Consider the following 14,788-nt stretch of genomic DNA (forward strand, 5'->3'; position numbering starts at 1 on the left):
AAAAACACACACAAAAATAAAATTAAATACAATGAAAGGTTAGAATGTAACAGTAAATGAAAATTAAAAGAAAAAAAAGAAAAAAATATATAAACAAACAGGTGAACAGAATAGAGCAATACAGTCTATCCTGGGTGTATTTTGGTCTGTTTGTTAGAAGAAACTATATCCCAAAATTATAAAGAAAGAAATATATAGATATAGATATATAGTTTTGCATATATATATGCAAAAATAAAGTTAAATACAATGAAAGGATAGAATGTAAAGATAAAAATTTAAAAAGACTTTAAAAAAAGAGAGTGAATATAATCAGACAGGTGGGAGAAGAGAGCAATACACTAGATTCTGGGTGTAATTTGGTCTGTTTGGTAGAAGAAATTGCATCCTATAATTGTAAAAAAAGAAAAACTTATATACACACAAAAATAAAATTAAATACCCTGAAAGGATAGAATGTAGCTATAAAAATGAAAATTAAAAAAGACTAAAAAAGGGTTGATAAGAAATTGGTTGAAAAGGAAAGAGAAAAAACATTAAAATCGAAAGTTATTATTTATTTTATATCCTTGCTGAAAAAAATTGAGCTGTCACTGATCTTCTTCACTTGCCAATCCTTGCAACACATGAAGTAGAAAATAAATGGCATTTTATACATTCAGTGCTAATAAATCACCTCTAGATACATTCCCACCTGTTTCCACATCTCTGTCACTCCCCAGGGGTCCTTCTGGCTGTGTGTGATGAGATCCATTTCTAACAGTTGCCTCATCTTTGACCAGCATCTCTTCTTTACATGTGACTGAAGATATCACCTTTAGCTTCCAAAAGCTTATTTGATTCCGTATATCTTTATGTAAGAAAAACGTTTTCAATTACATGCTGCTTCCTCCCCAGTTGTAAAGTTCATTCTATCATGTCCTTTTGTTCCAAGTCTTTGAACATTTAATCTGGAATGAGTGTCCCATCTTGATAGCACAAAATTACTATTTTATTTTTTTAATACTATTTTTTATTTTATTATGTTAGTCACCATACAGTACATCCCTGGTTTCTGATGCAAAGTTCGATGATTCATTAGTTGCGTATAACACCCAGTGCACCATGCTATACGTGCCCTCCTTACTACCCATCACCAGCCTATCCCAGTCCCCCACGCCCCTCCCCTCTGAAGCCCTCAGTTTGTTTCCCAGAGTCCATAGTCTCTCATGCTTCATTCCCCCTTCTGATTACCCCCTTTCTTTATCCCTTTCTTCTCCTACCGATCTTCATACTTCTTATGTTCCATAAATGAATGAAACCATATGATAATTGTCTTTATATACGATAGTTTTAGATTCTCATAGAATTTTGTTTCACAGAGTTGTTTTGGAAAACACTACACTTGACCTAATTTCATTCCTCCTGACAATCTTTCTTCCTTAAGTTCTTAGTGTCTAAAACTTCTCTTCCTAGATGATGCACACATACCCATTCATCCACCGTACAAATGATGAGTGGTATCCTGTGCTCCTCATAAATGCTCTTAGTTTCTTAAATGCTCGTCATAAATGCTCTTAGTTTCATAAATGCTCTTAGGCAGTCTTTTTTCCTACCTGTGTCCATTCTTCCTTCTTTCTCAATAATACCTCATGGACTTGCCTCCAGTCTACTAGAGAAGTGCTGATTCTTTATTTCAGGGTCTGCATCATATTTCGCAAAGTGGCCATGCTGCTCACACTGTGAAAGCTTTTTCTATTCTTCCTCAAAGCATTGCTATTAAAACAATTCTACAAAAATATTTGGCGATTCTTATGTTAAAAATCTGGTTCTCATCACCAGCCTATCCCATCCCCCCCCGAAGCCTTCAGTTTGCTTCCCAGAGGCCGTAGTCTTTCATGGTTCATTCCCCCTTCTGTTCACCCCCCCTTTCTTTTTCCCTTTTAAAAAAAAAGGCACTGGCAGATTTAAGGTGTGGTGAGGCCGGGCTTCCTGGCCCACAGATGGCTGTATTCTCACTGTGTCCTCACCTGGCAGGAAGGGGGAGGAGGCTCTCTGGGGTCACTTTTATAAGGGCACTAATCCCATTCAGGAGGGCTCCACCCTCAAGACCTAAACGCCTTCCAAAAGCTCCACCTCCTAATATCATCGCACTGGGGGTTAGGGTTTCAACATATAAATTTTGGGGAGACACAAATATTTAGTCTACAGAGGGTAGCATAGTGTGTTCATTTGCTAGGAAAACATGGCCTAGTGTAAGTCCTGTGCCCTGTTTTGCTCTTGTATTTCATATTTTTGTATTTTCTCCAGAGAAACAAAATCAATAGACTATACAATAGTCCCCGTTATCTGTGAAGGATGTGTTCCAAGACCCCCAGTGGATGCCCGAAACCACAGATAGTACTAAACCCTATATATATCATGCTTCTTTCCCCCCAAATATACATACCATGATTAAGTTTAGTTTGAAAATTAGGCACAGTCAAGAAGTTAACAATGATAATAAATAGAACAATTATAACAATATACTATAATAAAAGTTCTATGAATGTGAAAAAAAATCTGGTTCTCCTCTAGAGAAAATATTGTTCCCTAGGGGGACACTGAGCAATTTGGAGTCATATGGGAGGTTTCAGGAGAGGCCAGAGATGCTCTAAACATCCTACAAACCCAGGACACAGGCCACCACAGAGAACAGTCTGGACCAGAATGTCAATGTGCTGAGATTAAGAATCCCTTAGCTAAAGAATATCTGTATTTTCATATTTATAGCTGTCCTCAGGTTGTTTTCCTAACATTGTAACAGTTCACATTTCTGCCAGCAAAAGTAGAGAATCTTCTTTTGCTACCCGGCTAAAAATTCCAAGCCAATCAGCATGAAAGATCTTTACATTGTCTTAGAGGCTGATGCGTGTGAAGAGATCTCTTGTTGTTTTCTTAAACTATTACTAAATTTGACAAATATTTATATATTGGAGCACCACGTTCATTGTTAGGTGTCTATTATTATGATACGTCTATAAACTCCATGCCTATTGTGTAGCTCACAGCATTATCGTTCATTGACTTTTGGTTGGATACATTATCCAGAAAAAGTTTTAAATTTTATACAGTTAAATATGTCTCTCTTCTTCCTTTTGATTTTCTTGCCTTAATTACAATGGTTTTGTTCCCCTGCAGCTTGTATCTGTAGTATTTTACACCTACACCTGAATGAGCAGTTCCCATTCACATGGAGGTCTGTTATCCCTCTGAATTGTTTTTGATGTGCGAGATCGGGAACCAATTTATTTTCTTCCAGATGCATAGCTTGTATGCCAGCTTGTATGGAACAACATTTAGCAAGTAAATTGAAATGCAACCTTGGCCTATAGGAAATGTTCATATGCACTGAAACCTAGCTCCTGATTTGATGGACCAATACGAACAGAGCATCTGCTCAGATGAGACTGTTCTAGGGACTTCCTATGCTATATTGTCTTATGTCAAGGTCTTTGCTAAATTAATTACTGATCCATGTTGATGTTGTTCAATTACTACTATTGCACATCATATCTCAGTTCATTTCAATGCTCCATTCGGTTTTGTCTAACACAGTTGCATGAGTAACTCCGTTACTGATTTCGGTGCTGCTGCCAGTCCTTATAGGTCAGAACTTCTCATTTTCTCAAATTTGTTTCCATATGAGTGTATATATGCTCACATCCCATTTTGAAAATCTACAGTGAACAATATTGGTGAAGGCCCTGATCTTTGGTGCTCGCGTAATGATGGTGAAGTCATGGTACGATGACATGTGTGTGTCATGTGACAGCCTCAGGCATGAATCTTATCAAGACAATTATTTAGAGCCAGAGGACAGATTGTCACAACTTGGGCAGAATTTTGCACAGCAAGGTCTGAACAGGCCTTTGGATGTTTTCCAAAGACCAGAAACAGGTCTAGAGTGTGCCCATTGCATTTGTCAAAAAGAGATCAGAACGTGAAGCCCAGGAAAAAACAAGAAAGGATGCCACATAAGGAAAGGGAGAGGGGCTTACCCCGCCCCCTTGAAGGTCCCAGGAAACCCATTTGATCAAATAAATATGAGACAGGCACACACGAAGCAAGTGTCCTTCTGCTCATCCTGCCATGCCCAGCCACGCTGTGCTTGGCCCATTTCCTCTGCTGAAGTGCTGGTTTCTCCCCTTAGCACCCTTTTCTCTAGGCACACTCACTCACGGGGAATGAAACCATGAAGATACCACTACTTTTGTCTTCTGACCAAATTTAATTTTGCCTTTCTACTATTTTGCAGGACATCAGGGAGATAATAAGAGTTGGAATGTTGTCAGAACCAGGGGTGCTTTCTTCGTCTTGGTCCCTAAGATTTCAGTGACCGCCTGAACCATTAGATCTTTTTGTCACTTCTGTTTAATTTCCTTCTTTCGCTCCTCTGTCTCTCTCTCTCTCTTTCTCACTCTCTCTGGTTTTTGAGCAGATTCTTTGTGTTTCCTTAAAAATACAGGACAGAAAATGAGCATGCCAGTCTAACTTGTCAATTATTTATCCATGGGAAATTTGCTAATTGCAATACCAGGTAGCATTTTACATTGTTTAGGGGAATGATAATTGATCTGGCCAGCCTGAGTTACAGCCACTCCTGCTTCATCGTTGGGGCTGGGGGTGAGGAGTCATGGTAAGAACACAGCCCAAGGACCAATGAAATCTGTGTGTGTGTGTGTGTGTGTGTGTGTGTGTGTGTGTGTGTGTACCTTGTGGAGTAAGAAGAATCCACAGAGCTCGCATTCACAGTCTAATATATTCCAAGTTGACTCTTAAAATAGAGAGGCCAGAACTCAATCACCAAATGGTACTCGGGAGGGGCTCTATTTCAATCTACAGGACACCATTTCAAGTAGATTATAAAATACAAGAAGTGTATAGTGTGAGTGAGTGACTTCTTTTTCTTGGAATTTAACTGCAGTGCAGTCACTATTTCTTTGAAATTACCTGACACCATCTCTGACCGCTCTCCTGCTTATTCCCCTTCCCACACTTGCTTCCTTTTTTGGACTCAAATAGCTCAAAATGGTATAATTCTCAGGCCCTCTGCAGAGGCCATTCCCTCTGTCACCACACACTTCCCCAGACATGCCTGCAGCTCTTGCCCTCTCTTCCCTGAGGTATCTGTTCAAATGTCGCCTTGTTTACTGGTCTTGACTGAACACCAATTACCAAATGACAGTCTTATCTACTCTCTCCTTGATACCCACCCTTGTTCTCTTCATAGCACTTGTCACCTGCCAATGTATTATTGATATTTTTGTTTCTGTTCTCTTTGCATCATTGGATTATAGTGGCTTTTGGTTTTCAGGATCCTGTACTCATTGCCTGGAGTATATTTGACATTCAATACGTATTCCTCAAATGCACAAAAGGCATTTCTAATAAAAACGTAGAATGGATGAACTCTGTGGGGGGACGGTGGGAAAATGAGACCAAATGCCTAATCAGAGATGAAACGGAAGGGAATCTCTTAAAGGGGAAAATCCCTTCACAAGATAATGAAATTTATTTCTTTATTTTTTAAGGTCATATTTGTTTTTTGAAAGATAGCACAAGCAGGGGGAAGGGGCAGAGGGAGAAAGAGAAGCAGATTCCCCACTGAGCAGGGAGCCTCACAACTCTGGGCCCCATCCCAGGACCCTGATATCATGATCTGAGCTGAAGGCAGATGCTTAATCAACTGAGCCACACACGTGTCCCCCGAAAATAATTTCATGACTGCAAAATACAAATTGTCCCAGGTCAAACATGTGAGCAATGCCCTTCGTGTGAAAATTAATGATCTTTCTTCCTCTTTCCTGGTAGTTAATGCAAGCACATGCAACCAGGCAATGATACAAGCATATCAGAATTCCTTCTTCTGGGACTGTCAGAGGAACCAGAGCTGCAGCCCCTCCTAAGAGGCTTTTCCTCTCCATGTACCTGATCACTGTGTGTGGAAACCTGCTCCTCATCCTGGCCGTCAGCTCTGACTCCCACCTCCACACCCCCATGTACTTCTTCCTGGCCAACCTGTCCTTTGTAGACATATGTGTCACCTCCACCACCGTCCCCAAGATGCTGCTGAACATCCAGACGCAGAGCAGAGTCATAACCTATGCAGGCTGCATCACCCAGATGTACTTCTTCATAATCTTTTCAGGGTTGGACATTTATCTCCTGACTGTGATGGCCTATGACCGATTCGTGGCCATCTGTCACCCCCTGCACTACCCAGTCATCATGAACCCCCGGCTCTGTGGGCTGCTGGTTCTGGTGTCCTGGATCATGAATGTCTTGCATTCCTTGTTACAGACCTCAATTGTGTTGCAGCTGTCCTTCCGAAGAGAGGTAGAAATCACCCACTTTTTCTGTGAACTCAATCAGATGATCCAACTTGTGTGTTCTGACACCTTTCTTAATAACTTGGTGATGTATTTGGCAGCTGTCTTGATGGGTGGTGGTCCTTTTGCTGGGATTCTTTACTCTTACTCTAAGATCGTTTCCTCCATACTCGGAATCTCATCAGCTCAGGGCAAGTACAAAGCATTTTCCACCTGTGCATCTCACCTCTCCATTGTCTCCTTATTTTATTGTACGGGCCTAGGAGCGTACCTTAGCTCTGCTGCTACCCAGAGCTCCCACGCAAGTGCAGTGGCATCGGTGATGTACACGGTGGTCACCCCCATGCTGAACCCCTTCATCTACAGCCTGAGGAACAGAGACATAAAGGGGGCTCTGAAAAGAATCACTGGAGTTCCAGTGATGTAAGGGCCATTTGTCCTGGGGCTGAAGAAGTGCCCATGATCGCAGGGCTCACAGCCTCAGAGCCAGGAACTGCTATTCTTTGATCAGGCTTTGGAAGTAGAATCTGCCCCTTCTATTTATTTCCTGGAATTTCCATTTGTTTGAATTCAACTTCTCCATACATTTACATAACTCAGCTTATTAAGCTTCTGCTCTGTCTGATATACAGTTTTCTCCTTTGTCCATTTTCATGTGTCCCCGGTGTTTTCCCCAACCTTGGATCGCAAATGCCTGGAAATTCCTGATCTTACATGGGGTAAGTTGGATTTCTTAAAAATACTTCCAATCCAAATGACTTATATCATACCAGGTAAATTTTCCCTAGATTTCCCACAGGTATAATCATGAGTTATATTCTTCATATGGAAGAAACTACATTGGCCACTAAGCCCTTCACGTAACTTTATTGCAGAGGAGAATACAAAACCCCACTTTTCTCCTGAGTCTGTCCATCTTTTTACATCACTACCTTCACTCGTCTTTCTGAAAATGGACTCCAACACTGTCCCCTTTACATCTCAGGCTCCTGACAGGGATGCTCAGGCTAGGAAAGTCCAGGCACCCCCCTGTGCCCTGTGCTTGTGGACATTCCCACAGATGCTTCCCTGACCAGAGCCTCTGCTGTGGCTGCACCAGCCCTTGGGTTCTCACTGTGACTGCAAGACAGGCCTCAGCAGCACCATCAGAGAACTCTAACAAAACCAGGTCTATTCCTCACAGGTCCTGGAGGGCACATGGAATGCCCAAAGGCTATTCTATGAGGTCTCAGAGAGGGGGAGATGCACTGAGAAGGAGAGAGAGAGAGACAGTGCCTCTGAGGGATCTAACTTTATTAGGGTTCGTGGCCAGAGTGCTTAGGGGTTTGCGTTTTAACACTTTTTTGGAGAATTTTATATGAGTAGAATTCAGCTGCTCAAGGGGAAAAAGCAGTCACTCATGTGTCAGTATGGAGGCTACCCAGGGCTTTCTGAAGAGGTACTTCATGGCTGGGGCAACCTGAGTACTTATCTGATAATTTTGTCCCACACCTGACAATGTATGATTCAACATGGCTGTCCTTGAATTGCATGCCTCAGAAATCAAAAGGTTCATGTCAGGCACTTTCTCTATAAACATGCTCCTGTGTTTCCTAATTGGTCTCCTGATTTTACTCTGTGATTCAACCGAGTGTCCAGAAAGCCCACCGTAGCCACAGCAAACAGATTAGCAAGTATCTCTCTCCCAGTGGAGTCTCCATGGAAAGACACATTTGAATAAACAGATCAACCTGATATGTTCTTCGTGTCAGGATGACCATGAATATGCAAAATTTCAAAACATTCATTTTCTTACCACACAAAATATTTCTTTTTCTTCTTCCTTTTTTTATTTCACTGTTCATGCTGTGCGTCTCTTAGCTGAAGCATGGAACACTCGTGTCCACAACTGAGGGGGATATTCACTGAGGTGAAGGTTTGCTTAGTGTCGTGTATGTTTTATCACTGAACTGTCTTCCTGTTCTCAGTTCTGGTTTCTTTTATAATTGTATCTGTTCGCTGGGACTGCACACAAGCCATTCTGAAAACATGTGTCTTCATATAACGCCTTTATTGTCAAAAGAGATTGTCTGGTGGGGAGTTTTTCTCATTTGTTCTGCAGTACTTATCAGTCTCTACATTGTATTTCTAAAGGTCATGCACGGTGTTTTGCGGAGCTGTAGTTCACTGCTTTCTTCAATTAATACATTTGACTCCATTTATATATGAAGGTTAATCTTACAGTTTATGAAAAAAATAATTTACCAAATATAAATTGCCTTAATTGAATTTCGCTATTTCTATACCCATATGTGACGCTTCGCCTTCTTTCCGGTTATGAGACGCTTCTCTGACCCCTGTCAGGTGGGACTCAGCTACATGTGCTTTTGGTCCGACATGGGTCATACACCATCAGAATTTAAATTTTCATTAACTTTTTGAAGTATAAGTGGAACATATATTAAATGTACATTTTGCTGAATTAAAGGTGTCATACTTGAATTAAACATACAAAATGTATGGATGGGTCCATTTGTAAGAATTCAAGAAGAGGCACAGGAAGTTTTACCTACATTTTTATGTTATTGTTAAAAATGTAATTCACCTGGACATCCATTTCGTTATTTCTGAAGAAAATCTGCAACTTGAAATGAGTGCTGTGAGGACAAATACAGGGTTGACTACACTTTGTGGAGTCCACAGAAAATACTTGAGAGTGAGGAGTGTGTGTGTGTACGTGAGCAGTGTGTGTATGTACGTCAGTGTGTGCACTTATTCACGTCTTTCTTTCAAGTCAACACACTCACACGTGTGCACACATACACTCACTCGTTTATAATTCCAACAGTGTCATTGAAAGAAATTTTGACAGAAAGATTTGAAGTAGAATGAGTGACTTTAATTTACAAAATTTTTATGGTGGGGCAACTGGGTGGCACAGTCGATGCTTGTCTGACTCTTGATTTCAGCTCAGGTCGAGATCTCACCATCCTGGGATTGACCCCGAGTCAGGCTCCACACTCACAGCAGAGTCTGCTTGAGTTTCTATCTCCCTCTCTCTGCCCCTCCCCCCAACTCTCTCTCAAAAAAATAAATAAATCTTTTGAGAAAAACTTTAGGGTGACTTAATTTTAATAATGAATTACTTTTCCTATCTTAATGCCTCAAAGGCTTCAAAATCAGAGCCATATTGACATTTATGCAGGAAATTCTCTGTACCATCTGATGAGGTCAAATATTTCCAGATTAACCCCAATTTCTCTATTTAACATGGGATTTCAACACAAAAGCTAACTGAATGATTTGAGAGGCTCAAACTCAGTTCCTATAAATAGTATCTTATTGGATAAATGTCTGTATTAGATTCCTTTCACTGTTGTCTCAAATTACCTCACTAGTTTATAAAAACAAATAATTCTCTGAAAGTTCTAGAGATCAGAAGCATGAAAGGGGTCTCACTGGGCTAAAATAATTATGTGGGCTGTGACCTTTCTGGATGCTCCGGAGGAGAACATCCCCATTCCCACTCCAGTGTCCAGTGCCCCCCACATTGCTTGACTCATGGTCTTTCCTCCATCTGCAAAACCAGCACAACAGTAGTTTCAAGTGTCTGTCTCACTCCATTCCTCTTCCTCGCTCTTCCACATTTAGAGAACCATTGTGATTACACTAGTCCAATGTGGATAATCCAGGATTATCTTCTTATCATAGGATAATGACTAGTAGCTATCTTAATTATTCTACTAAGTATTGGGTAAGAGAAGGCAGGGAAGAATGAAGGGGGGTAAACAGAAGGGGGATTGAATCATGAGATACTATGGACTCTGGGAAACAAACTGAGGGCTTCAGAGGGGAGGGGGTGGGGGTTTGGGCTAGGCCGGTGGTGGGTATTAAGGAGGGCACGTATTGCATGGAGCACTGTGTGTTATACGCAAACAATGAATCATGGAACACTACATCAAAAACTAATGATGTACCACTGTATGGTGACTAACATAACATAATAAAAATTTTTTTTAAAAAAGTAAACTAACATTTTCAAACATTCTTCAGGATGACATCTTCTGGAGGTCCTTCTGGTGCCTACTACAAAATCTTTTTTTATATATATTATTTGATATTCCTCAGGAACCCTTCTATTTTTCACCACCCAAAGAGTGAGTGATAAACTATTCTTTTCAAAAATATGTGCAAGGAAGATTCCTGGTGGAGAAGACCTAAAACTACCTACATGTGACACTAACACAGACCCACAGCCTTGCTCTCAAACTATGTTCCACAGACCAGGACCTGCTGCAACAGCACCACCTGGGAGCTTATTAGAAATGCAGACTCACAGGGCACCTGTGGGACTCATTCCATTAAGTGTCTACTTTCGGTTTTGACTCAGGTCATGATCTCAGGGTCAGGAGATGAAGCCCCACATTGGGTTCTGCACTCAGTGCAGAGTCAGCTTGATATTGTCCTTCACCATCTCCCTCTGCCCCCACTTGTGCTCTCTTGAAACAAATGAAATATAAAAACATTTTAGAAAGTGCAGAATCTCTGGGCCAGCTGGAGACCTGATGATTCAGAATTTGCATTTGAACTACAATCTTGGTGATCTGTATGCACAGTGAAGGTACAGAAGAGCTGGTCTAGAATCCTATCTCTCACCTTCTCACTGTGGTCAGAGGGGCTGGATAATTACTTTTGTTGGGTGATGGCTTGTGGATTATGGATGTTTGGCAGGAGCCCTCAGACATGGCCAAATATCCCCAGCTGAGAACCACCATGCCAGAACTTTACATCAAAAACCAAGGATGTACTGTATGGTGACTAACATAATATAATAAAAAAATATTATTATAATAAAAAATAAAAACATTCTGACATAATCCTAATCAAAACTCCATCCCTTCCTTGCTTTATACATTAGAGCAGAACGTAAATCCCCCTGAGCCCCATTTCTACAACAGAGAATGGAGTTCATAAAAGTACTACCTCACAGAATGAACATTTGTCAAAAATAAATGTGACACGCACTATGAGGTGCTAAGCTAGGTCATGGTACATGATGTGTAAATGTATCTCTCATAATTAATAAACACTTCACAATGAGGGACTGAAGGCCAGTTCTTAACCTGTGATCTATGACATTCCTAATTATTTTGGCTAAACTATCACAAAGCCAAGAAGTGCAGTATCCAAGATTTTATAGAAAAGGAACAAATGTCTCCCCTTTCTCAAAGAAGGAAATGGTAATTTTCTAAAGATATCAGGGGCTGTGGCCCCACCATAAGTCAATGATTTGAAGACCTAAGGGAACAAGTCAGATGAATTCCTCAGTATTCGACTTTTGAGAAAACTTGAAGTCTGGGTTGTGATCAAGTGATGGGAAGTTTAGACCTCTGGAAACGGGATAATTATTGGAGAAAAGGTCATAAAAACTGAATTCACCTGGCATACAAAGTGGTCTCCTAGGAACAGAGACTCATCCAGAAATATCTCCATTCTGTCCAGACCAGTTTCCCCAGGAGAAATCATGCACTTAATGGTGGGAGCACCAAGAGAAATGTGCCTAATGAGCAGAGGTGGAGAGCTGTAAATATCTCTTCTGCTACAGAACCCCAGGGTGGGCATTTTGGTTGGACAGAACATCGTTGTTGCTTTTGGAGTCCTACGTCTGGCTGGGAGACTGATGCTTGACGCCTTCCTGCTGTCCTGAAGATCAAAGTTTGATCTCCATCAACAACTATCCAAGGAGGAATTGTGACTTGCAAAGGGAAAGCTTCTCTCTGAGTGCTCATGCAGGTGAGTTCAAGAGCCCAGCAGGCACTGCAGGAGAGGATCAGAGGGAACAGAAGCCAAGACTTCTACCGATGGTCACCGAGAATCCATCCAGCACAGGCAGGATGCCACAGTCACAGTAGGTGTTTGCTGGCTTTACCAATAAATGAATGTATTTATTTAGGTTTCTGAAAAGAAAAGTGAACCTTGCAATCAGAAGTGCAAGTAGTAATGTTGATAATTAACTGGTATAAATGGAAGCCGGTTAGAAGGAATGGGGAGGCATAAAGTGCTTCCAGTAAAAGTAGAACAGAAATGGAAGAATCCACAAATAGGGTATTAGCTGTGGAGAGATATACAGTAAAGTGAGGGCATGTCCTTTTATTTTAAGATGGGGCATCCTAGACTATGTTTCCACATGGATGAGAAAGATCCAGACCAAGGGATGGTTGCAAATATATCCTTGCAATAGTGGTGCATGGATGGGGCACCTGGGTGGCACAGCGGTTAAGCATCTGCCTTCGGTTCAGGGCGTGATCCCGGCATTCTGGGATCGAGCCCCACATCAGGCTCCTCCACTATGAGCCTGCTTCTTCCTCTCCCACTCCCCCTGCTTGTGTTCCCTCTCTCGTTGGCTGTCTCTATCTCTGTCAAATAAATAAATAAAAACCTTTAAAAAAAAATAGTGGTGCATGGAACATACACACACTGTCTTCTCTCATTCTGGAATTCACATGAAAAAAAACATATGTGGTAGATGAAAATGGGTTTGCTAATGAACTTTACTTTGCATTATGTTAAAACCTGTAGACTGACTGTATTTGTGGGTTTGTTGGTCATTTGGTAGCTTCTCTGTTAAAAATTGTCTGTGCAAGTCTTTTGTTTTTGGATAGTGTTAGAAGACTGGATTTTTTTTTCTTTTTTAAAAACGTGATCCTTGGGGTGCCTGGCTGGCTCAGCATGTGGAGCATGCAATGCTTGATCAAAGGGTTGTGAGTTTGAGCCTTGTGCTGGGTATAGAGATTGCTTGAAAATAAAATCTTTTAAAGATATAAATAAAATAAAAATTGGATCCTTTCTAACAAAGAATTGGAGTTTTTATACAAACTGAATGTTGGCCACTTAGTTCTTTTATGTCTATATAAATGTATTCATGGGGAATGTATGAAAGTTTATGAATTTTGTGTGGTCAAATCCATCAGTCCATCGTATCACGCTCTCTCATTTGCTTAAAAATTTTTCTATTGAGGTATAATTGACATATACCTTCCTGTTAGTTTGGGTGTAAAACATAAGGATCCCATATTTCTATATATTGCAAAATGATCACCGCACCTGTCACCGTGCATCATCACAAAGTTTTTTTCTTGTGCTGAGGGCTTTTAAGCTATACTCTCTTGGTGACTCTCTGATCTGTGACATGGTGTTATTAACTGTAATCACCACTCTGTACATTCCTTCTCATACACTGTTTTTCATTTTTCTTCTTCTTACTAAAAGCGTCCAGCATGCTCTTCAATATCCTTCATGTGTTGGTCCGTACTATACATGACGTAGAAGTGCTTCATCCTTAGCGGTGATAAATCACGCTTTAAACATGTTTCTGACTTGTTTTTCCATCTTTGTTATTCCTTAGTGTTCTTTTTGGCCTTTTTTTAAATAATATTTTTTATTATATTATGTTAGTCACCATACAGTACATCCCTAGTTTTTGATGTAAAGTTCAATGATTCATTAGTTGCGTATAACACCCAGTGCACCATGCAATCCGTGCTCTCCTTACTACCCATCACCAGCTCTTTGCCCTTTTGTGATTAGGTCTGTTTCTGAAGGTTGCATCCTCTTTGGCCATCATCTGGAACACATTCTTCTTTACCATTTGACTAAAGATCACCTTTGTGTTGTATAAGCCTACTTGAATCCCTAGATATTTACATAAGATGAAATTACACCTTAGTTACTGCTTCCTCCCCACGTGTAAATGTCCTTCAGACATATCCTTTTATTTCCGAGTCTTTGGCAATTTAATCTAAAATCAGAATTAGTGACCCATGTTGTTGTCATTAAGTTATTGCTCTTGTAGGTCTTTATATAAGTCAGTGGCAGATTTTTCATTCCATTTTCTTGTTTTCATTCAGTACAGTTGTTTAGAAACAACAGACTTAACCTAATGTCATTCTCACTGACATTCTTTATTTCACAAGTTCTTAGTTTCTTTTACAACTTCTATTTTCTGCATATATACACATTCATGCACTTTCATACAAATGCTTCGATAAGACCCTATGCACAGCATAATTGCTCTTTATGTTTTCGTGCAGGCTTTTTTTTTTCCTTGTGTCCACTTTTCCTTAATTCTCAACAATTTCTCATGAAGTTGCCTCCAATCAATGGATATAACCCTAGTTCGTTTTTTCAATGTCTGTACAACTTTTCATGGTGTGGCTGTGCTAGTCACACATCAGTGGTTGTTCTTTTTTTTTCCTTTTTTGAAAGAAATACTATTGTGTCACTGCTACAAAAATATTTGGAGATTAGTAAGTTAAAACTGTCTTTCAACCAGGGGCCATCTTTTCACCCAGGGAACACTGAAGCAATATCCAGACAGTTTTCACCGTTGCACTGGGGAGGGGCAGGTGGTGTTCAGGGTGCTAAAGATGCTACCGTGCACAGGGAGACCCACCGCAGAG

The 14,788-nt window shown here is 40.5% G+C and overlaps 1 pseudogene; it reads left to right on the forward strand.

Annotated features, from left to right (window-relative positions):
* Positions 1–5,845: 5,845 nt before the first annotated feature.
* LOC103682163 lies at positions 5,846–6,777 on the forward strand (annotated as a pseudogene).
* Positions 6,778–14,788: the final 8,011 nt, after the last annotated feature.

This window comes from Ursus maritimus, unplaced genomic scaffold (assembly GCF_017311325.1).
Source record: "Ursus maritimus isolate PB19 unplaced genomic scaffold, ASM1731132v1 scaffold_14, whole genome shotgun sequence".
Lineage (NCBI taxonomy): Eukaryota > Metazoa > Chordata > Mammalia > Carnivora > Ursidae > Ursus > Ursus maritimus.